Source organism: Seriola aureovittata, chromosome 15, assembly GCF_021018895.1.
Source record: "Seriola aureovittata isolate HTS-2021-v1 ecotype China chromosome 15, ASM2101889v1, whole genome shotgun sequence".
NCBI classification, from domain to species: Eukaryota; Metazoa; Chordata; class Actinopteri; order Carangiformes; family Carangidae; genus Seriola; species Seriola aureovittata.
Genome location: NC_079378.1, coordinates 7,901,411 through 7,927,007, shown reverse-complemented (window position 1 = coordinate 7,927,007; position 25,597 = coordinate 7,901,411). Strand labels below are relative to the sequence as shown.

The window sequence follows — 25,597 nt, the reverse complement described above, 5'->3', positions numbered from 1 at the left end:
AAGCACTCAGTGTAAGAGCATCAACATAATGAATATTAAATGTGAAAAGTATTTTCAGGAAAAAGCAGTTCACTGTGCTGGTTTCTATTATAGAACAGGCTGGACTCAAAAAAAAACAAAAAAGTTTTATTTTTAGTCTTTCAAACTCTACTGCAGATTCGCTGCCTGCCTCAGTGTCTCTCTCACACTCACACACAGACACACGACATGAGTATTGGCCATATTGAATGAAGTTCATTCTACTGAGTATGTTCATTGACTGTGCCACCGTGGTGTCTGGGATAAACCGATCGATTCTCCTTCATCTGCGAGGAAGCTAGAGAGGCACTAATCCTGTCTATGAAGTGACATTATGCATTATAGACAGACCAATTAAGAAACAGAGACAGATTTCCAGATGAGGACAAGACACTGAGGCGGAAGGCTGAAATATGGGCAGACAACTATCCAGAGAGACTGTACATAAAGTCAGACTGATGGTGTTGAACAAAGGAGAGATGGCAAAAAAAAATGATTTGAATAAATCAAAAACAAAGCGACTGAATAAAAAGAGACTGATGTAAATGAATAATGTTAAAGTCAAGAGTGCACTGGAGCAGGATGGGGATTTTTACAGTGATATAAGTTTGGTCCAATAACTATCACTCTTCCAGGGGTACAGTGAAGGGGATGCTGCTGTTTTAGAATATATAAGCACAGCTGTCGCCTACAGCTAAAGTAGAGCGATTACAGCTTAACTCCGTAACATCTGCTGCTCCTGGGCCAAGGAGAGCAGGCCGCTGGAAAATACCGTAGAGAGAGGAATTAAAAACAAGGGTAGGTGCAGGGCAGGGGTCCTCGACGCTATGTCGCGGTGCCCATCCTATCTGTGTCACTTTTTCTTGTGATCTGTGTCGGTGCCCCGCTTTCCAGAGGCTTTAAACCCACAGGCACTTTCAGCTCGTCTCCCCAGAGAGAGAGGTGGAATGAAGGGAGCTGGGAGACAGAGAAAGACAGAGAGGGAGAGAATGAGATGTGTAAAACACTGACAGATGGGAAGGAGATTTTACACCAAAGCCACGAGGGTCTGTAACACCACCCTGAGAACTGATCGGGCGTGAGCACGCATGCATGAGTATGTCTGCACGTGGATGTGTGTACGTGTGTCTGTGTGTGAAAAGGGAGATTTGGCCTCATTAGGAGCTTGTTTGGGTAGGACAAGGCAACGCTACCGTGAGAAGGAGGATCAAGAGGGAGCAGAGAGGAAGCTTGAAGTGCAGCTGGGATTGAAGTCAGATTGAAGGCTAGTTTCTGCAAAGACTGCAAGAGAAGGACATCAAAGAAATGCAAGAAACACAAAGTTAATGGGCTCACTCATATGTGCAGGGCCATTCATGTAGCCTTGGCTGAACAAAACCTTTTCGAGTAAGTAAAAAAAGCAATGGGGTTCCAGAGGAAATTATTTCATGTTCTAATCATGTTAATGCTTCCCATAATACATCACTTTAATACCATATAATGACTATTTTGAATGTCACCAATAAAACAGCAAGTCTTAAAGTCTGACAAAACAGATGCAGCATTATTTTATATAGTGTAGTGTATATATAGGTGTCATTAAAAATATAAAAAGGTTTATCCCCTCGATACCATGAATGTGCTCAGCTGACTGATTGTTGTTGGCCTGAAGATTGCACTAGAGGGAATAATTCATCCTCTGGGGACCATGAATGGACTCAGAAAATTTCATGCAACTCTGGAGGTTTGGTTCTGGTATCTTGTACCTGCAGCAGCAAACTGAATGTCGTTTAGAGACGTGAAAAACAGTGAATTACACCCGAGGGCAAAACTGGAGGACAGATGAACTAACTGACAGACACCTTCATCCTGTGGCAAAGGAAGGCAAAATAACAAGTGCTGACGATTCATCAGTGACATAACACGAGTTGACCACGTGTGTAATACAGTCGCATCACACACACAAGAGATTTTTATGGAACTGAAAGTGCTGAGGAATTGTTACAAATTTATTTTTATTGCCTTTTGCTGCTTCGAAGTAAATTAGATGCAAAATAAAAAAAACAAAAACATGTTAATGTCAATGTGAGAGTTTCATTTGCGCCGTGTGCAGTTCGCCTGTCGTGTTGTGACTCTCACACCTTCACATTTTCATACGCACACACATCTCGGCATGCACTGCAGAGAACAGGTCGTCAGTCTGGGAAATACAGACGGAAAGTGATAGTTTCTACAGCAGTTGATTCTGATGTGTGATCTGGGTCGACAGATTGTGATCCCGCTACATTTATTTCACGCCACTGCACATTAATGAAGAGACTCGTATCAAACAGTAGAAACCCTGTTTGGTCAGGGAGGTCCATCATAACACCCACTCACTGTTAGGTGGTGTGATTGGCTGAATGAAATTAGCATGTTTTCTGAGGGTCAATGGGAAAATGTTGCAGCATGTCCGCTAAAGGATAGCCAACCCTCTGATGTCGCTTTAGCAAATGTACAGTAGTTCAAATGGAAATGAGACCTCAATAATAATCATATGTCCATTACTACTTTTATCTCTATTTCTGGAATCAAAGGTAACTGAGCTCTGGCTTGGTTTTGCTATTTGAACCAAATGAATAAGCCAAATTGTTAAATTGTCTTTTAAAAAGTACAGCTAAAATTAAACTAACATTTCAAACTAATGATTATATATGCTGGTTGTATCGTGTTTGCTATAACTTAGCTATTGTCCATTGTGCACATCATAATACTTGTACTGTGAGTGCAGTAAGAATAAAAATTCAGGCCTACTAATCTTTGTCACAGAGGCTAAGTAGACGGCGAATTAAAAACCACAGCAAGAGAAGAGAGAAAAGAGGAATTTGGAGCAGAATTGATGAGGTGTAAAAAGAAAATGGGGCTGCGGTGGCTTTGATGTTTTCGCACAGCATCCCTGACAGCCATGCTGCAGTGGGACTAAGAAATTTTCCCATTATTCAAGCTATGAATGTGTATGAATATGGAGAACCTTATGTAGTTAACACGGAGGAAAACAGGAAATAAGCATGTAAAAAGACTCGAGTGTCGAGCTTCGGTTTGTCTGGAGGTTTCTGTTGAGAGACTGTGATTGGGTCTGCATGGCTGCAGAGGAGGCTCACACGTGTCGTCATCTCTGTAGTCATATCTACAGACGTGTTCGAGTAGTGTACATATTCTTTGTTTACATCAGTTTAACAGACAGTCGGTTCCTCACACATACTGGAATTCAGCATCAGACTTTTCCTTTGTGGATTTTCTTCTTTTTACGATTTTATTTTTCGCAGTCACCCTGCACCCCTCCTCTTTTTACCTACTGCTGATTCTTTTCTCATGTGAAAAAGAAATGATAAAAGCGAGTTGTGAAAAAATATTCACATTCTTAACATGAGTGTTAAGGAGTGAGAGTGCAGTATGAAAATGTTCATAAAAATAAGCGACAGAAAGTGCTGCATTGAAAATTAAGTCAAAGGGAAAAATGTTCTAGCAGCAAAACTAACAGGATTCACAGCTCTATATATAGAGTTAAACTAGTGGTGGTCACAGGGGAGCTTTGTCTAACTACTTCATACGCCTTAGCAGCTGGGTAGTTCAAAATACAGCAAATGTAAATCTGGTAAGTGTCTTTTGTTACTTTCTACGGAATATGGCCGTCTCCAGTGTTTCAGTCCAGCTGTGCTCCACCAATCTTATGGTTGTGTTTAGACTGAGGAAACAGAAGGAGAAAGTTCAGTGTGAGGTCATTGGTCCAGTCTTAGAGAAAGAGGCACAATCTGTCAGCAAAGCTCCTTTTAAAGACATAAATATACACATGCTCTCAAACACACACACACACACACACACACGAATCTCTCATCAGGTAGACCCGTTTCACTCCACAAACACACACACACGCACACAAAGACATGCACAGTGAGCAAGCTATAGAGGTCAAAGAGGACATGCTGCTGATGACAGGGAAGAGGTTTCATAACACTGTCCAGTACCAGAGTTCACAGAATTAGACGCAGTGTGTGGGGCTTATGTTCTATAATAAAGACTGAGGAGCAAAGAGAAAAAAGAAAAAAGAATTCCCCAGTTTCTTTCTGTGTATAGAAAACAAGTGTTTGACACAGATGTGGCAGCATGTTGTGAATGTTGAAGTGTAAAAGATTGGGATTTCCTAGTGTTCTATGAATCTCGGCAGAGGTTACTCTTCAATTACGGCTGGATATATTATGACATGACGGAAATGTGTGACCTGTCACTCATTTTTCTGTACTGCTGCATTGCAGACAATGTTGAAAATCAATGAGCTTGACTGCTTTAGTCAATTCAATTCAAAACGCTTCCCACAGTGCAACTCAAGGTTATCCAAGGTAGTTATTCATTTCAAGGTAACATGTCAATGTTGGATTTCCATGATTTCTGCGGCAGTTCACAGACGCTTCACACAGGAGAAGCTGTAATTGCTGCCGAGGGGATTTTTCTACAAAGAATTGAATTAAAGGTCTGAATTTTTTTGTAAATGAGAGATTTCAGTTTTTGGTTTTTAACAGATTTGTATGTATTTGGAAAAAACATGTATTCACTTTGTCATGTTGGGTTCTTGACAGTAGATTGATGGGTAAAAGTGGTATAAATATGAATATTTCATTCCACTTATAATTAAATCTACAACACAATAAAGTGTGCAAAAAGTGAAGAAGTCTGAAAACTTTAAGTATATATATTCCTTAACTAAATTCTCAGTCTCAGTTTAGAAGATTGGGAGAACTATAAATTTGCCTCAACATATTTGTGCTCGGCTGCCTAGTTCTCCTATTCTGAGAAGACAATTTGGGAAAAGTGGGTGATGCCATCATGGGGAGTCAGAATTTTATTTCTTTTTAATACATTTAGGTTTATTTTACAACATTTCTGAGAGAACTGCTGCTCGTTGCTGTGCCAGTGGAAGATAGTTGCAGGACTTGAATAGCTGCCAGCATGGTTGGTGTATGCTGTTGTGTAGGATGCACATACGTGTATTTGTGTGTGTGTGTGTGTGTGTGTGTGTGTGTGTGTAAGAAAGAGAGAGAGAGCGTGTTTTCTTGTACACAGATGTTTAACTCAACGCAACTTTCTGCAACCGAGCGAATCCTCCTCATGCATCTGTTTCATATTTCATACCCTTCTATTTCAGCCCCTCTGCCTGACATGAGAGGCTCCGTAGATAGAAGACGAAGAAATGTCTGAGATGTGACAGACATGTTGAGAGAAAAATACAGAGAGGAAAGGGAGAGAGAGGGTGACAGAAGCAGAGGCAGACAGCAGAGAGGGGAGTGGGCTGAAGTGAGTAAATGAAATACTCAGGCGTACACACAGACCCGGGTCAAACAGCATTTACAGAAACTTTTCATACTTTGCCATGACTTTCTGAGATGCCAAATTTAGAGATTTTGCCACTCAGCGGAAAAGCATTTTAAAGCCATTTCGGCATACTTTTCCATGACTGACTACTTACCTGATTTGAACTGACAGTTTAAACCCTGCACATCTGGTGAGGTTAAACCGAATACTAATATTTACATGCAAAAAGTGATTTGTGCCACGTCTTTAGGCGTTTTAAGTGAAAAAGCTGTCTGTGTGATGTGACATCATGCCTGTAATCCTATAAAGACACTAGCAGGAAGAGGCGTAACATTCAAACCCTCAGCGAATATTGTTCTGCTGTCATATTCATCAGAGGCTGATCCCATTTGCGAGGATCAACACCCCAGGAACATAATCTCACAATAATCTCTCTCTGTTTATAAAACACAAGTATCCCGGTGTTTCAATCAAATGTATTTTTTGTCATAGAACAGAATGGACATTTTATTTCACATGTTAGTGTCCCTGCCCTAATGAACAACAGCACTTCTCCAACACAGTAACAGTGGCTATTTAATGCCTTTATATGAGATGCTTTCTCATCATCTTTTAGTCGCCTGGAGGTTCACATTAAATCGTTTTCCCATATGCCTCAGACAACAGCCAACACACAAACACACAACACACACACGCCCTCAGACACAATCTAATCCTCCTTTATTGTCCCAATCCACATCTCCTTTCACAGGGCCACAGGAGGAAGCCATTTATGCAAAGCAGGAGATACACAGACAAGCACGTTTATACGAATACAGTATGTCCGTATCTACACACACGTGCACACACGCACGTGCACAAGCCCTTTCTCTCCAATTGTGTCCCAGATGAAAGGGTGCCAATTATTACAGCAGTTGTACAGCAGATTCCAGCGCCATCGCTGTATGCAAATTTCAAACTTGTCTGAAATAAATGCCTTCCCATCAAAAAATTATTTTCCTTTTTTTTCCCCTCTCCCTATTGTTGTCATATACATGCACACGCACGCCACAATCAGACACACTCAAGCACGCCAGCACGTCATCTGTGACATACTCCAAGAGGTAGCGGCCATAAAAATCTGTCCACACTGGAAATGATAAGACAGCTGTGGCAACACATCACAGCACTGCAGCACGTTCATTTGTAAGTAGCCTGCAGAGACACGGGGAAAATGTGTGAAGTCTGTGTGGACATAGAATATGTATGTACACAGGTGTGTTGTGTGACTTGAAAGGAGACAAATATTCATAGATTAAAATTTATTACAATAGGCTGAGCGGGTCTGCAGCGACACGACACCTAAGCAGCTAAAATGAGAGGTGACAATGCGCAGCCAAGTATAATAAGAATTAATTTTAGTGTCAGAAATTTCAATTTTAAATGCTTCATACAATTACAGTTTCTTTTTCCCACGGAGGAACGACTTCACTGTGAGAACAAAGCATCAGGGACATCTTCCTGATTTTGAGCCGCAGTCACATTTTAATTATCATAAGCTTTTTACGGTTACACATCTGCTGCTGTTTATCAGCATGTTTGCATGTTCTGTTTAACGCTGTGATTGATATTTAATAAGGGAACTCCGTAAGAGATAATGGTGTTTGCCTGGATTCACCTCATCAGCGTACTTGATGAAAACAGCCACCATCCTTAATGCGCTGCACATTCGGTGCACAGCTTCTTACCCACTGCGACTTGAGAGATACCAGGATCCCGTCAGCTGTGGCCGCACTCTTCATTTTCGTACCTCACCGAATCACACTGTGGAAATCCTCTCCATTACTACTGACAAATGTAACCCATGTCGAGATTTCCACCACACCAAGACAGACACAGTCAAGAGCTTTCCTCATTCATCTCCCCCCCCCCCCTGTCAGATTTCACCCCTGTGACAAAAAGCTTTCCTGTTCTCAAATCTGTGACATCTCAGCCACTGACCACGCCAGACTGGTTGCAGTGGACGTGAGAGCATGCCCAATACAGTCGTGACCTCAACCACCTGAGTCACTGCCCTTCTCCCGGCACTGCTCAGAAGAAACCGCAGAAACTGAAGTTCAGAGAAACGGTAAATTCAGCCTTGATATGACATTGAAAACTTTTGCATTCACGCATTGCCTGGAGCACTCTGCATCCTGAGTAAATACAGATCCTTTACCAAAAGCTGTTGAACACGTTGTTCATTCACAGCTATAAAACACACCTTGACTTCATCCACCTCGACACACTTTTACAGATTGGACTAATCCACTTTCAGAGTTAAATATAGCACAGAAATTGATCTTGTATAGTAAATAAAAACTGCTTGCTGTGTTCAACATGTTTGGTGATAGTATTTCCTGTGATGGAAATCACTTGGGCAATGAGCCACATGTAAGCCACTTGAAATTTAAGGATTGCCATGGTAAACACTTCATTTGGGCAAAAGAAAAAATCATTTGTCTGCTAAGGAAGAAAAACAACTTTCAGGCACAAACAATATGCCTGCAGCTGTGTTTGGCAGTGGCTGGTTGAAGCGTGGGAGGTGTTAAGTCTCTGGCTAAACTTTTTCACGGTTAAGGCTGTTCTGCTGAAAAACACTAAAACATTTAGAGCTCATAAATATCTTAATTTTCTGCACTGGTTCTTTAAAGCCTTAAACTAAGGTGACAGGACATTTTGATAATGTTAAATGTTAGAGATGCATTACAAGCTCATTGTGCAGTGCTAATAAAAGTCAGCTGTCCATTATAACGCTCTGCAGTAACAATACTCTGCATTCAAACAATGGAACAAGAGTTGCAGGGTAGAACAAGGATGGATGAGGTTTCTAGAAGCAAAATGACATGATGCAAATAAAAATCTCTGATGCTGATGATGATGATGATGAATCTTTCAGCACTCGATGGCCAAACCCATCTTAAGGTGTCAGACAATTTCAAAATGACCTTTACATCAAACAAAGAGAATTACATCTGCTAAAGACTAAAAGCCAGTGAAGCAAGTAGAAAATGCAAAGAAGGCATGTGTGATCAAGGCAGCTCAACATTTAATGCAGCCAGTGTAGACGAATAAAAGAAGACTATCAAGATAAGTTCGCAACAAAAAGGGAAAAAGGATGCACTCGACATCCCAGTGTTTCTGCTGTACAGTATAGTTCAAGTTTAGGAATTTTATTCTCAGACCAAGCAGTGCGTGAAGCAGAGCTTCTCTGGGTCATCAACACAGTTATATCAGACTTTTTATTCAACTCATGCTCAGACTTCTCTCACATCCGTGAGCAAATGTTTCCAGACACTGAAGTTATATTCATGTTGTGCAACAAAAACAGCTTCCCTTTCATGTTTTGGTCTGTCATCTTACTTCAGAGGATGGCCACTCAGGTACACAAAGATGTCAAAAAACAATGTCATATCTTTTGAAGAGGGTTTAAACAAAGTGACACTGTCTGAAAATATGGTTTTACAGTAGTAAGTGATAAAGAAAGAAAGGTTGTTGTGCTTTACCTGGATTCAGAGCTTCTAGACTAACCCTAACCCTAGAAAATGTAGCTATGATTTTTTGTACAGCCCTTTAACAAATGCTCCAGTCTGAACCAGGAAGTTTATAAAAAATACTTTCAAAGCACAGAAGTCCTGAAGACCAAGACATGTCAGAGCTCATCAGTCTTGGCAGCTGTGGTACACAGTGTGTGGTACACAGTGTGTGGCACTTTTTATCAACAGAGGGAAGAGACCAGGAATCGAAGCCGGAGGACACAATGCACAAATGTCCTCAAGCCGTTGCTGCCATTTATCTGCATTTACTTGAATCTAAAGTTCAAACACAACACATTCAAAACACTGGAGGAGAATGCATCATGAATTTCAAAAAGCTCATGTAGAAATCCATAAGTGATCATACAGCAGCCTGCACGGACCAAATTTCCAAACATGATTCCTAATATGTTAAAGTTATAATTACCATATAGAAACTACCATGAACTATGGTAGTTTTATTTGTTTCAGGAAGTGATTTACAGGAATTCGCAGGAAACGAACGATGCACGTATTTCATCTCATCGATATCAGCCTCACTGTTTCCTGCTTGCTCTCTTGACACCACGCCAGAGCTGTACAATAAGTTACTGCTAATGTGACATTTAATGGAACATTTCCTGCTGCTGCTACCATTAGCACTAACCGCAATCATTTATCAAAAATGACTCTACAACAGTCATTTTCTGATTTTTTTTTTTGGTCAGTGGGTCAGTTTTTTTTGTTTCGTTTTTTCTTATTGGTAAAAAAAAAAAGTGACTAATAGAAGGTGACACAGAAGACACTGTAACCATGATGCAAAGTAGACGTGTGACAAAGTGTATATAAAATTACATTTTAGGGGTATGTCTGTGTGTGTGCGCGTGTGTGATGTTCTAATGAAAGTTGAGCGTATAAAATAAAAATAATAATAATAATGATAATAATAATAAGTTTTGAATGTCACTTTAAATGTCAGTTTTAAGGGTCAGTTTTAAATGTTGCAGAGTAATGGAACAAGATGGAGCAGCCACAGTGAGCTGCAGGTGACAAGCTGCAAAACTCAGCTAGGTAACCGACTTTACTGTGTGGAAAAATATTCACACCATGTGCCGCACCAAATCAGATTGCAGCTGCGATTATTTTTTTTCTGGTTCAGTCTCCAACTCAACCAGGACTGAAATCTTAAGGAATACAACTTCAACAAAAAGCATTATAGCTCATTACCTTGTGGTGTTACAGCCATATTGGAATTTTGTTGTGTTTCGCCACTGCATAGTGGGGTTGCGTTAGACTAAAAAATGCAAGTGAGTTCAGATGTATGTGAGGAAGATAAGACCGTTCAAACAAGCAGAGACACAGAGTCCTGAGAGCCACTTGGCAAGTTCTCCCTGATACGCCACGAGATGTTTTTGCACATAACTCTTTCCTTTCAAATTTCCTTCAAAGTTTTGTGTCAACGGATGGTTGAAAGATTTAGCAGTTGAGAAGCATGCAGGAATACATTCACAGCCAGAGAAAAATAAAATTTGCAAAGCAGTAGATGTCAAAGTGCCCTCATCCAGGCACCTCATCAGCATCCTACAGTTCTCTGGAAAAGGCCACTGCTGCTTATGCACATAAGTGGCATGACAGCAGGCCCCCCCAAGTGCACGTCCCTTTGAGGCAGAGCCACAGTTTTCTCCTTTGTTGCAGTTCAGCTAAAACATTTCTAAAAATCTCAGATAGTGGTAGCCTAGGAACTAGAACACTTAGAGAATACTTAGGGAGAGATTTCACCAACTTGAGTAGACCAAAAACAAAACACTACTCAAAATACTGAAGTTGGACCAGTTTGACTTGACAGCGTAATGAAGCCATAAAGAAAAACAATCTTAGCAAGATATAGATGCAATATTATAAAATCTCCATGCAAACTAACAGAACTGGAAGTAAGTAGATGAAGACAGTGCCTCTCTCCCGCTGCCGCATCAGTTGAAAGTTGATTGAGAAAGCTGCTCTGATGTCTGCTCCAGTCGGATGCATGAGCCGCCTTGATCCCGTGTTCATGATGCAGCATGCCAAACAGCTGGAGAATGTCGTATGGATTCTACTTAACCCTAAAATGTTGATCTGCTTCCCAGCGCGGCAAAAATCCTCGTTAAATTCAAAACCCCTTTGTGACAGAGAGTACAAAGCGCAGTTCCATTTTGTTTACACCATCTCCTGTAGAGTTGAATGATTGAACAGTGGAAAAGCAGACATCTGTACATGTTGACGGGCTTTTGAAATCATGCATGCTGCATAATGTTCAAAGTGAAGGTTTCCAGCCACCTACATGCACAACATTTGTCACGCAGCCATGTCTTGTGATATAATAAACAAAACAAAAAAAGTATTTAGTATTTCACATCTACAGTGCTCCTGGATTCTCATCTCCTCCAATAACAGGTGATGTATCAATGATTAGTTCAGTCTTTTCTGGTGCGATACTGATTTATGTGCGAGAGCTGGAAATTCCCATTCCATGCTCCCTTAAATCTGACGGCTCAAACCTCCGTTCATAGTCAACAGCATTTCAGTACAGGTGTATATGCTTACTCAACACTGTCTTCTGACACTAACATGGACCAAAATAATCCAGAATTCATTATGCGTCTTCTACTTATGAAAGCAGAGCCATAATTACTCATCAACATGGCACAGCAGAACGTTCCTTATGAATCATGCGTGTTTTGTAACTAGCTCTTTTTGTCAAGCCATTCATTAACATACATCGTGACAGTTTTTTGTCTCCAGCTTGCTCCTTCTCCACACGGCCCTGGTTCATGTACATTCAGGTCTGCGCTGTGTGCTGTGCAAACCACAGCCTTCTGCTCCCCTTGATGTTACTCGCTGAGGGAGGATTTCCAGAGCCTGTCCTTCCTTTCAAAACACCCACGTACTTAGCCAACATGTACTGTATTTGTAAAATGGTACACACTGTAATTTATTGTTTAATCTATTTCTAAAGTCCTCCTCCACTCCAAAATGTGTTTTGCTTTTTGATACATCACTTGGATGTTGAGCAGAGTTTGATACTAGAAGGCTGTTTTCACGTTCATCTGCTCAAGGGGGAAAGTCTGGCTCTGACGTGTGCTTACGAGCTGGATTTTGTGACATCACAAGTAGCTCGGTAGCTAAATCGTGGTCCAATATGCAGCTTACACATGTGAAATGTGGAAATGTGAAGCTTTCGGTACACACACAGTCTGTCGAGGAAATCTTCTGTCCAGCAGCTAAACACTTGAAATTAATGAGGAAGTAGGAGAAGATTTAAGAATTACCAAGGTAATTGAACTTTTTGCTTTTTTGTTTGGAAATAGCATACCAGACACAAATTATTATTTAAAGCAGCATATTTTTATACGTCTTAAAATATGTCTGCAGGGATCTCTGACTATGTTAAAATTGAATGATGCTGCAAAATGGGAATTACAAGAAATAGCTCAGATTGGCTCTAAGTCTCTGTCAATGTGATGCTGGACTAAAAATTCACAGTTTTATTTAACAGTTACAGCTTTTGGCGCAATGCCTCTTTCAACCACTGTAGCTCTGACTTAGTTCACCGTATAAAAAGAAACATGTCCTTGAGTTAGACACCTAAGCTCCAAGTATTTTAATAAAACGACTGTCCTGTGTGTGCATTTAGGATATTTCACATAAATTATAGAGTAAATGTATGCGTAATCCTTTTTTTCATTTCAAGTTTTCCTCATTGTAAAATCTGTCACACATGAAGCCCTCAGGGAATGCTGGTGGCTCAGCTGGCTCAGCAGTTACCATGTACCAGTGATGTCCTGGTTTCAAGTCTGGTCTGCGACATTTGTCTCATGTTGATACGCAGCAGTTTGTTTCTCTCACTCTAATTCACACTGTCAAAAAAGAAAAAAAGAAACCTGACCCTAGATAGTCTGTAAAAATGGCTCATGTGCTCAATGAAAATACATTTTCATATGCACCAAAACAGTCTTCCAACCCTGCAGTTAACACGCAGGACTTGCTTAACTAGCAGTTTGAAACCTTGCGCCTCCAAAAGGTGCTGCAGTCTTTTCTCTTCTCCTCTCTATCGCTGTCATGCTCCACAAGGACACTGCCTTTACTACTGTCAATGCTGCTGTAAGCACTGACCTTTTTAAGTCTATTTCCATCCAGTGGATCTGTATTTTCGGTGGTTAGTGTGCACGCCTCGTGGAGCAGAAACTGTTATTTCCCAATAAAGCAGAAAAATGACACAACAGTCATCTCATGCTTGTGTTTACTGTGCCCTTTATGATCTTTGGTCACAAATAGTTGGACATTTCGGATGATTTATGTTCACTTTTGTGTGCTCTGGATTTATCAAAAAAGTACTTGACAAATCTTTGAGCTAGTGCTGAAAATGACTTTCTATAACAACTGTTATAACTGATTTATAGTTTATTTCATTTAATAGCTGATTTAAGCTTCTTCATTTGAAGATTTGCTCTGATTTATACAACTGTAAATTAAATATCTGAATTTCTATCTGTTGGTTTGAAGATGTGCTGCTCTGGGAAGTTGGTCCACACTGAAATATCTCAACAAATATTTGATGGATTGACACGACAGCTGGCAAAAACACTGATCGTCCCCACACGATGAATTCTGAAGACTCTGGTGATCCCCTAACTCTTCCTATGCGCCGTCATGGGGATAACATTTGTGGTTCAAAGTGAAATGTCTCAACAACAATTGGATGCATTGCCATGAAATTTGATATGCGCATTTATGTCCTCCTTACGATGAACTGTAATCATTATGCAGATCCAGTGACTTTTCCTCTGGTGCTATCATAAGGTCAGCATTTTATTTTGTCCAGTAGTTTTTTGGTTTCGTCACCAAATTCCTGCAGAACTGACATCCCTGTCCACAGCTGTACAGTACTTTGCCTTTTAGCTAATATTAGCACGCTAACATGGATGATAGACATAGCGAACGTTACCTGCTAAACATCAGCATGATAGCATCGATGCTAGCATTCAGCTCAAAGCACCACTGTAGCTAGGGACAGGCTCACACAACCACCGTATGGGCTAAATGGTTCATTTATGAAACAATAATAAGAGGCTCATCATGAAACTTATTAGCTGCACCCTTTGATCATTTGCTGTAATTATAGTCCGTTCTCCTCTCTGCCTCACAAATGTGCGTCTGTCTATCATATGTTTACGATCACAGCCTCTCCCGCAGTCGTTTATGTGGCAGTGTCTCTGTTTACATGAACACTGTACCTCGTTGACCCCTGTTTGTCACGTTCTGCCTTTTTACCGCACTCTGCTATCATTCCTTCCCTCTCCCTGCTCCCCTCCTGTCCTGCTATTATATCTGTCTCACTGCTGCCCCTCAGCTCTTAGCACTCAGGTAGGCTCATTATATTGCAAGGGCAGCTGGTAATTAGTGGTATTTTAACAAGCTAGTGAATTGCTCCCAATCCCACCCCCCCTTCTCACGTCTCTCTTCCTCTCACCACCACAGACACCCCCCCCCCCCCTTCAGGTACCGACTTTGTCGTGTCCCAGCCTCTTTCTCGTGTCCCAATTTCACACTAGCGCTGAAATCAGATATCAGATAAACACCGCAGATGGAGAAGCTGTAGTGGCTGAGCCTCAGTACTCTGCACCCTCTTGTGATTGTTCCATTATCATGCTACCTTTTGTGCATCCGCAATTAAAAACAGAGGAGGGAATTTTCATCACATCCGCCGTATTATATCATATCACATTTTCCTTTGTCTCGTCTGAGCCACTCAACACTGTTTGTTTGGTGTCCTGCACCTTTCTTTTTCTGTCTGATCTAATCTAATCACCCTGCACTGTTCTAGTATTTGGCTTCATCATGTCTCCCCTGACTAATTCCTTCCCCCCCACCTCCCTCTGGCTCCTCCATCATTCCGCTTGCTATGCTGCTCACACAGACCTGTCTAATTACAGTGGAAAAAAAAGAAAAAAAAAAAAGAAGAAGAGCAGAACGAGAAAGAACAAGACACATCCCTCTCTCCAACCCTCTAAGCCTCCTTTCTCTTGTTCTCTGTGCTTTCTTTCATTTTATTCTGTTTTTTCCCCTCTCTACCTCTCATCTTCCCACACACAGTCAAATGCAAACACACTCCGAGTTGTGCACATATTGTCCAGATGGGCGCTGAAGCTGAAGACGTGAGCTGTTGTCATCAGCAGATTTGATGAAATGCGTGTTAAAAAAAAAAAAAAGGAAAGAAAAAGCAGCTTGTTTTGTGTGTGTTTGTGTATGTGTGTGTGTGTTTGTGTGTCGTTCTCTCAAAATTCACCTACCCTTTGCAAACTTCAGGCAAGCTGACAACTTACAAAATACAGTAAAACTCTCAAAAAAACAAAAACAAATTCAGTCTCCTTCTTCTCCCACACTCTCTCACACACACACACGCACACACACACACACACACACACACACACACACACACGCACATGTCTGAAGTGTTCTTGAGCAACACACTGAGTCTCCAACAGCTCTGGGGATCCTGCTTGTTCTGACTCTCCTCTGACCTTCCTGTGCAGAGAAGACACTGAAAAGTGAAGAGAACTTCCCGATAGGAGTAAACAAACTCTCACTCTTAAAAACTACACAATATCATGTGTTACTAAGGTTCGGGCGCGCAGCTAATTCATGTTTGATGACAGATCCAGATGTGCGTCCAACCTGCTGTTATTGCCTTTTGAGCTTAACAAACTGAGCCCGCGCAGCTCGATTAGCTTGGCCTTTGTCTCACTTGGGAGACCTCAATTAATTTAGGCTGCTTGGCCAGGGGCTGGTTGCCATGCCATTTGGTGATCAAATCACACCGGTGCTTTTATAACCTCTGTTCTTCTCATTGCTGCCGTTACGCTACATTTAGCCCAACGGGCAGCTGTTATTGTGTTTCCTGGCCTCTATTTTCTGTGAACAGACAACTCATAACAACGCCGCTCATTTGTTTTTACCTGGGAGGATGAATACTGTAAGCGAAACCAGCCACCTGCTTGGAGGGAACAGACGAGATGAAAACTATTTTTTTTTTTTTTCCACTTACACCATAGCTGTGAACATTGATGAGCCAATTGTGGGCTCGTTATGGGAAGATGCACAGGAGTTTAACTATTCAGTTTAGCTCATTAATTTTTAAGTTATTTTGAAGCGGCCTGGAACAGAATCTGTAGATTATTGAACTTTTTAATTATTGTTTGAATTTTGTTTTTTTTTGATTGTATGAAACGTTCTCGCAGCATAAAACACAACAAAACTTTTGATTCATGGGTCAAACCAGTTTAAAGGAATATTTCAACACTTTGGAAAATATTTTTTGTCTTTCTTTTAGAGAATGAAATGTGATGGCGGTTTATCGATCCAGCTGTGGTGCTGGTTGCCAGATACAGCTGGTGAGAAAGGGTACTGCCTTTGGTTTCTGTACAGGCACAATGGTATAAAAACCACCTGCTGACAGGACACTGCGTTGCAGCACAGTCACTGCACCCGGCCCAAATTTCCTGTTAAGCTAGCTTTCCCCTCCTCCAGTCATTACGCTAGGATAAAATAACCATCTCCTATATCCAGCTCCTTATTTGATGAATGAGATTATTATCGATCTTCACATCTCACTATTAGAAAATGTCCCAAAATGTTTCGCTGTATCTTTAAGACCATTCACTACCACCTTCTACATTGTCAGTTTCAGGACGCCATTTTTCTGACTGTTACGATAAACTGATACACAAATGTTTAAAAATCTGGTTATTTTTCTGGTTGTTTGCCTGATGCTGCACCTGGATTACCCACATGTGTTAAGAGGAGGAGGCGTGTCATCATGTGTGTGTTTTATCTTCAGCAATGGTATTAAAAAAATGTTTTATTTATGGTTTTGGCTGTCTCTGGCATTACTGTCATTACTGGTGTGTGAGTGTGTGTGTGTGTGTTTTTGGGGTGGTAGAAGTGCTGAAGATGAAGGTTAGAGTTGAGCTAATGGTCGTTAAAGGCCCCAGTGTTTATCTTGTCCTTGTCAACATGAAATATAACCTCTCTCTCCCTCCCTTTCTCTCTCTCTCTCTGTGGTAGTAGTTGTGTGTTATTGCTGTGGGTCTCGGTCATCTGCTCACCTCTGAAAGTTGGATTCGTGTGTAGCCACCGCAGCGGATCATTGGGAAATTTAATTACCCGTCTGAAAGCTCTTTCAATCAGACAGATTACCCGCTCTGTGTGTGCGTCTCTGTGTTTATGTGAGTGTGCATCGGGTTGTGTATGTGTGTTTTCAGGCGTATACAGTCAGTGTGTATGCGTGTGTTAGCACAGGCTGCCCACTGAGCACCACTCCTGGGAACCTAGAGAGGCAGCAAGTGGGGAGAAACACAGTTTTTTTTGTGTGTTTAAAAAATGCTTTTTTCTCACACAAGTGAGGGTAAGATTAATGGAGGGTGTATTTGATCGATTTCCATCATGCAGAGACAGATTTCTCACAAAGAAAATCAAAAGAAAACTGAACCTTTGATATTCTAACCCCAGACTCCGTTTTATTTAATAATAGTGCATGATACTAAGCAGCTCACAAAAGCAGCACATTCCGTACCTTAGGCAAATAAAATAGCCTGGATGCCTTTAAAAGTAAAGCTGAATGGAAAATCAAACACATCAATTTGGTACTGAGGTCTTAGTGATAGATTCTTTATATGATATAGCTGTTTAATACTCCGCCCTGGCTTTCTTTGAGCTCTCTGGATATGGACCGACTATATGATGTGTTTTTTTCCCTATTTTTCAACGAAGAAAATAATTCCTGTGAATTATGCTAAATAATAAGAATAATAATAATAATAATTATAACTTGGATTTTTATAACGTCTTTCAAGGTACCCAAGGCCGCTTTACAGGGAAAGAAACACAAAATAAATTTTAAAAAACAGCACAATAAAGCCAGTCTGTTCAGTTCCAGGTGCCCGAGCGAGTGTGACAGAGACAGTATGGAGGCAGGGGTCAGGGACTTAGTGTTGTGTTTGCCTCCAACGCCAGAAATCTGCGGCCAAATGTATGAACAACATGTTCAAACAAGGAACATGAAAATGTTATTTCCCTACAGATAACTTGTATTTATAAAAGCAGAATGTGTGGTGAGAATGTGCACACCTCACAATACTTCAGACCCGGTGTTCACATACAGTGTGATAAGGTGGAGATAAGATAAGCTATGAAGGTGCAAGATGTAATCTTGTAGCGTTTAAGTTGTTTACCAGTGTCACTGATTGTGACATTGGAAAATCTCCCTTTTTTATTTTACTACTACACAGGGATCTGTAAAGTGAAAATCAAGGGACATTTGTATACATTTGTTTACTAATTTTCCTTCTCCTTATTCTCTGTTGTGATCACTTTAAACGAAACAATGATTATCTTTCTGCCATTTAATAATGGCTGAGATATTGCTGCCAACAACAGTTTACAGGTAGCCTTCATGTGATGAATTAATAATACAGTCCCTATAAATAGCCACAGCCATGTGTAATGACAGTTGCTCTGGCATTGTTGTAGAACCTTGCTGATGCAACACAATCAGTACAACTACACTACTTCTCCACGGTTCCCTCAATGGACCAAAAAGCCAAAAACATCGATTTGCAAACCTTTGATTAAGGACGACAATTATAGGATAGAAAAAAAGGCTTGTATTTTATCAAACTGCTGAAAGTGAAAGATAAAAGTAAAAGTCCTTCATGTTTGCTCCTACTCACAAACTTAAGAGACTATTTATTAAATCTAAATGATGAAATAATAATAGTAATGATAATACATCAGCTGAAGGAGTATAGTCTTTTTTTTGATTTTGGAGACTATCCTCCGCAGAAGAAAAACAGCTGATGCCCCAAAATAACACATTTTAACACTTAAGTGACAAAGCTGTCCAACAACGGGAGGACATTCTTCGTTTTCCGCTTCAAACTGACAATCAACTTCTTGTTCTTATTTCAATCCAAACCATAACATTCCCTAAACATAACCAAGCTGTTGTTGCGTCTAAGCCTAGCTAAACGTTAACCACAGCACTGTCATTGTCATTCATGCAATAGGCATTTGTATCAGTGTTGGGAGGCACAGACGGATAAGACAGAAAACACCCCGTGTGTCACTTCTTGAGGACATGGACAAACGTATTTTGTTGGTTAATTTGACTTGTTAAGATTTTGGGGTCAGCGTGAGCCGTCGGACCAGCTTCAATGTGCCTTTGTGTAAATTCTGTCGAACACATTGGCATTTGAGATCCTTAGATTTGGTGGCTGAAGACTACAGCATATGATTCACTTCATTTTCATACTCATTAAATCGTTCAGAAAGACCTCATGCCCTGTACAGGAGCATCTATATTCACTATGTTTCTCCACTCAGTTATTCAGACTTTTCTTTGTCACCTTTCTGTGCACTATGAATTCTCTGTGTAATTCTGCATAAAGACAAACATAATCTCTGTAACAATGCTTTTAGCCAAACTTTATTACCACAGTAACAATGGAGGCAGCATGAGCCTCCACACACTGGTTGCCAGTAAGTTTAAAAACTGTTTTTCTGACTGTACTGATATCATTTAGCTGCATGGGTTAACCTTCTGCTTCATATCAGACCTCTTAATCCCTCAGGAGCCAGTTTGCAGCCACAAATCCGCAGGAACGATGGTCCTAGGCTTTCTAAAGTCAAAGACAAAAGGTGACCAGGTTTCAGGTGATCAGTCAGAGCCAGGAGCTTTGGGAAACATGTCTAAAGAATTTAAGGAAGCTAGAAAAAAAGTTTAATCCTAATCCTTTTTAAAAAAGTTTCTGTCATGAACAAATCTCTTTGGAGCTCTCAATTTTAGAATTTCCTGATGTTTTTTTTTTTTTTTAATTATTATTATTATTATTATGGGAGTGGAAGAAAAGTGAATTTTCTTCTGTACGGTTTTCTGGATTTTCATTAGACTGATAAATCTTCACAGGAAAGAACAGTTGATTAAATTTTGTGATCCAGAAATAATGTACTGCTGAAAAGAGCTCATTTCAATCCAAACAGTTTATATGAACGGTTAATTCAACTGAATTTTCCGCATAGTTTCCTACATATTTTTTGGGTGATTTTCTTTTTCCCTTGGATACATCCTGTTAATTTGGACCTTTGAACGTGAAATGTTTCTTTTTAAATATTTTATGTAAATGTTTGGACTATTAAACCATTTTTGACATTCAAAACATAACAGCAATTACAGGATAAACTAGAGGGTGAAATTACTGCTCAACACATTTGGTAGCTGTACGAATCTTTCAACTTTTTGCTATAATGGCACCATCAGACTTGATTTTAAATCCCTAATGGCAAAATGAAAAGACCCTGCAATGTAATTGACAGGAACATGATCTTAGGTGTGACATCCATTTGAGGATTGATCAGCTTTGGTGAAGGCGTGCACTGAGTGCATTTTAGCTTACTGATTGATTGATATTGAATCATTTTCAGTAATGCAATGGTTGATCTATATCTTTGCAGCTTTGGTTCCAGATTAAGGGATTTATTTTGAGTCAAATGGATTGACAATGTTTAAGCATTAGCTGGTGCTTTTATGTAACCACACCTCCATCTACAGGAGCTTTCAATGAGTGGGCTGGTAAGGGTCCAATTTTTTCTTCAAGAGCATTTTAACAGGACTCACTGGTGTGTCAACAGTCTGGCAGATGCAGGAATTGTTGCTGTGAACCTCTAGTTGTTAAGTCTCACCTGGAACCAGAAAACATACACTACATTCATGTGAGAGGAGACGGGACGGAAGTTGTGTGACGATACGAAAATAACTCCATGCCACATCAGTGGCTGGACCACTAGCAGCTGAAATTCAGGAATATCAAATCTCTTCGCTGTGCCTGACTGATCTACTGTTTGCCTGCTGCCTTGCATCCCTCTGTTGCCTGGGGCACACACAGAAACAGTGCAGATCAAAGAGTGAGCTAATGTGCAATGTTGCAACAAGGTTTTAAACAGGATTGTTCACGACTTCTCATTTGGACTCCTTTAATAAAAGACCATCATCTTGTGACAGAGCCAGAGTGAGAGCCATGGATGCATTCATCCTCAAAGTACAATGTCCGCTCAAGACGTCTATGGAAAGATGGTTACAAAAATTGACTGACAGCAGTTGGTGCAGGACAAAAATAGAGCAGGCATGCCACACAAAAGTAAACAGGAAACATGTTTGAAACACTGACTTTTTAGTCTAAAGAGTCCTAAAGATTTGAGACCATTAACGCATTAAGGAGAGAAAACACAAATTTGTATTGGGAATATTCAACTTATTTATTAACGGAACACATTTTAAGGATTCTAGTAACAAGTGCTCACATTTAAGGGAGGCAATGATAAGCAGAAGGCTCTCAAAGTTAATGAGGTTCATCGTTAATAATTTGATGCCGAATTTAGAATCTCCTCGCGTACCCCTCTGGAGAGCTCCAAAACTCCTGGAGGTACACTTACCCCAGTTTGGGAATAGTGGTACTACATACACTATGCTCTTCAGTGTGGAGGGGGGAAAAACCCTCAAAAGATCCAGGGACCTCATTTCAGATTCTTTTACAGACACACACACACACACACTCACACACACACACACACACACACACACACACACACACACACACACACACACACACACACTGTGCACCCAAACAATTCAAGTCAAAATTATGATTCATGCTGCTTATTTTTAAATTGGAAAATTTGCCAATTTTATTTTACCTTTATTTTTCTCAAAATGGTTGCCTGCTGCGCTGCTGCTTCACTTTTGTTTAATTCCCAGAGGTTATAATGAAAAAGTCACACTGGAAGAGAATGGTCTAGTAGCTATAGGTTAATATTGCATGCTCATGGTGAAGCAAAAACAGCTTTCTGTAAGTTGAATGCACGAAAAAGGAATGGCAGAGCATTACCCATTCATTCAAATTACCTATTCACTTTCCCCAGCCCAGCTATTCTCACCGAGAGGATTCAAACCAAAAGGGCATGTCACAAAACAGATAAAATCTGTGTCTGGAGTATTTTTTTGTAGTGATCATCCAGTACACTCCCAGATAACCTCAAAATATTTCATAAAGAATAAAGAATGTCCATGATTTGACTGTGTGACAGTGAAGTGACACGAGCCGGAGTATATACGCATTTAAAATGACAGCTCTAAGTTAGACAGAGCAGGGAATTGTTATGGACGGGATATTGTATAATTATTATTGTTCAGAACATGCAGTGCTGCATAATGCACGAGTCGACACTTTGATTCTTCCAACTGCCTGTATGCCTTAACTTCCAGTGGCACAGACATGGTCTTTCAGCTTAAACTAGTATGCAAATGTTCTTCAGGGAATTAAATGCTTTTTTCAAGCATAAAACATGCTTATTCTGTTTCAAACATGCTGTCATGTCGCATTTATACTTCAACTCATTCCCCTAAATCTGTCTCCAGCCTGAGTGCAGCAATTTCTTCAACTTACTCTTATACAATGACACATTTGCATCGTTTCCTATTATTTCAATATTCATATCCCCACTCTAATTCTCATGTTTCTATAATTATAACTTGTAGAGTATGGCTTCCCCTTGTAAATATTTATGCCACTGGCATCTGCCTGCAGCACTGCAGTCCTATAGTAAGCACTGTTGGTCTAGTAAGAGGAAAGTTGTGTTGAATTGATCACATGCTGTAATGATATGCATATATTTGTGTTTGTATGCATGACTTTTATGTGTGTGCTGTAATTATGCACATGCTTCACTGCTCTAGTCCAAATGCATCCTGCATCATGTTTGACCCACAAGTGTCAGTCTGCATTTATCTCTCTGTTTGTTCCTGTTCATTTTTATGAAGTACAGTCAGGACCAGTCATAGTTCAGCAATGGACTTTGATGCTCAGTATAGATGAGTCACATCACTGCTGGTTCCTGTCTGTCACTGTTTGCTTCTTCAGCTCAGCTGATGTACACTTATGTTGTTAACTTGTGCTGCTTTAAGTACATCAACCCTTTCATATCACAAACCCTCAGGTTTATCTTGTGCCTCTATTAAGACATTTTTCATGTCTTAATTTTTTGTCCACCAATTTGGACCATGACCAAATACTTGAAAAACATACAACAATCCCATCAGACTCAGCTGTAGTTTGTGTGCTAATTAGCACGTTAGCTGTGTTACCAAAATGTGCTAATTAGCACAATGGTGAAATGGTGAAAACAGCCTGCTAAACATCAGCATACAGAGAGTCAAAGTATAAACCAGAAGTTTCAGGTTCTGTTCCAGAGGAAAGAAAACCTAATTCAAAATCCCATTGACAATTTGTAACTACACTAATAACTAGAAAGTTGAAAACAGTGTAATAGAAGAGAGCAAGTAACTATGATTGTGCTGGTAAATTTTCATGGGAGCTATATATTTTTATGTATGCTAGATAATTAATCATTGAACCTTTCATGAACATTTCAATTTCCAAGAGCAAGGGTTGTAATGTATCCCACTTTGTAGTGTGTCAGGAACACACTAGAGAGACTGCATGGAGTTACAGCCAGTGAAATAGAGGCTAGCTTGCATGTGATGTCATGACTTTAGCCTTGGTGTTAATATTGTAAAATTGTTAATACCTGCTGTGTTTGTTACACAAATGTTTTCTAGCGTAACCTGAACATTAGGCTCTTAACTGTGATGGGCTGCGAGTTGAGCAGTGCCATTATAGAACACATGTTCTTCAAATCCCCAAAGCGATGCACAATCATCATGTTCTCTTTCCATATCACTGGATGTAGGTCGTTACTTTTGATTATGCTGGTATTGTATGTGCATTTTACAGCTCAGAGCATTATCATGTGTAATGACTTGAATGCTCATTGGAGCATGTTTTCTCAAGGCAACATGCCACCAACGTCTACATACATAAAGAGTCATAATCTAAGACTGTGACTCCAGCACACTGGCTTTGACACTCTGAGGCTGACCTACTTGACATCATGTTTAATATATGTCCCTCTCTCCGTCTCGCAGTTTCTCATTTTTTCTGTCCTTTTCATTTTCTCTTCACTGGGTCAGCGTTCAGTCTTCATCTCCTCTCTCCTTTGCTTATGACTCGTCTGCTTTACGTTATCAGCTTTGTCCTGTTTGTCTTCACCTCTCACCTCCTTGCTGCATGGCCATCCAATAACCAATGACATGCTTCATTAAGTGTTCATGAGAGTGTGTGGAGAAACATCTCCTGTATTTCCAAGCATCATTAGTTTTGACCTCTGCTATCTTGAACATGCACCTCCATTTTCATCTCATGAACTCAGAATGAGAGGCTGATTTTATAACAAAAGCTTTTTATATATAATGTTTTAAATCACTTTCAAATGCTCTCATAGTCCCTGCAGGGCTAAACTGTTGACTTAAAATACAGTCACACATATGGAATAATGAAAATACTCTTGGAGAATTGTCCGGCGTGCTTTCAAGGAACAAGTCTGTGACATTTACTCTTAATCAGTAATCTCTGCAGGCAGAGGAAGCAGCACATATAAAAAGGACATGATGTGCCTTAGCTACACGATTCTGCTTCATCATAATGGGGACTTTCCATGTTGGCAGGAAGGCAGGCGTGTTTATTAAGCACTATATAATATTTCATCATGCCAGTTAATCTTACTTCACTAATACCCGCATGCGTCAATCTATTATATCCAAGTGTATTTCAGGCTTATGGCTTTATCAAAGCTTTTTTTTTTTTTTTTCTTTTCTCAGCTGAACAAAAACCACATTGCAAACAACTGCATACAGAACAGTAAACGTATCGCTGAGCTTGCAGGAATTTACATGTCCCTGTGTACTGGGCCTGCAGCTTGTGCAGGTCAAAGCTTGAGGAACGCATTTACTTCATGTGATCTGGTCAGTGTTTGATGCCGCTGTGATTGAATGTTCTTCCTCACAGTTAAGAGAAAGAGCTGTTACAGATCACAGTGAGAAAATGAAACACATGCACTGATGTGTGTCTAAGAACAAAAGTGAGAAATATTTTGTGAATGTGTGTATACGTAGCACAGCAGCAACTGCACATCATTTAATTTGGCATTTTAAAGTTTCCAAATAATTCTTCTACTTTCATGACCGCTTCTTTTAGTTTCATATTTGTTCCTGTGTGTGTGTGTGTGTGTGTGTGTGTGTGTGTGTGTGTGTGTGTGTGTGTGTGTGTGTGTGTGTTACATCCTGCACTCCTGAGGACTCCTCTCACCACCTTCTACGTTTTAATCCGGCTCTAATTTCTGTCTCTACCTCACTCAAGGTAGAAAACATCCCATACTAAATCCTATTTTTCTCTATCCTCGATAACCTCTGACCTTGGCTAAGCCAGAGAAAAGCCTTCTGGGAAATGAAACATGAAGCCAGTTATTTGATGCCTTTTTACAGATCCCTGCACACTAACATTCATAAGGGCCTAGAGACAGACAGACACACACACACACACACACACACACACACACACACACACACACACACACACACACACACACACAGTGTACTAAGCACTAAGCACTAACCTCTACACCTGAATGACTATAAGACTGACCGTTTACCAGGAAGATGATCCTGTGACCCTCAAGTAACACGTCGACTCTTTGACATCACCGGTCAATCGTATGTATTGATGTCAGTCTTTAGCTGA

The 25,597-nt window shown here is 40.3% G+C and overlaps 1 protein-coding gene across 1 annotated transcript in view; it reads left to right on the top strand.

Annotated features, from left to right (window-relative positions):
* LOC130183018 (reticulon-4 receptor-like 1) overlaps window positions 1-25,597 on the top strand; it is an 80,049-nt gene that overhangs the window by 18,712 nt on the left and 35,740 nt on the right. The gene's annotated exons all lie outside the window — the stretch shown is intronic.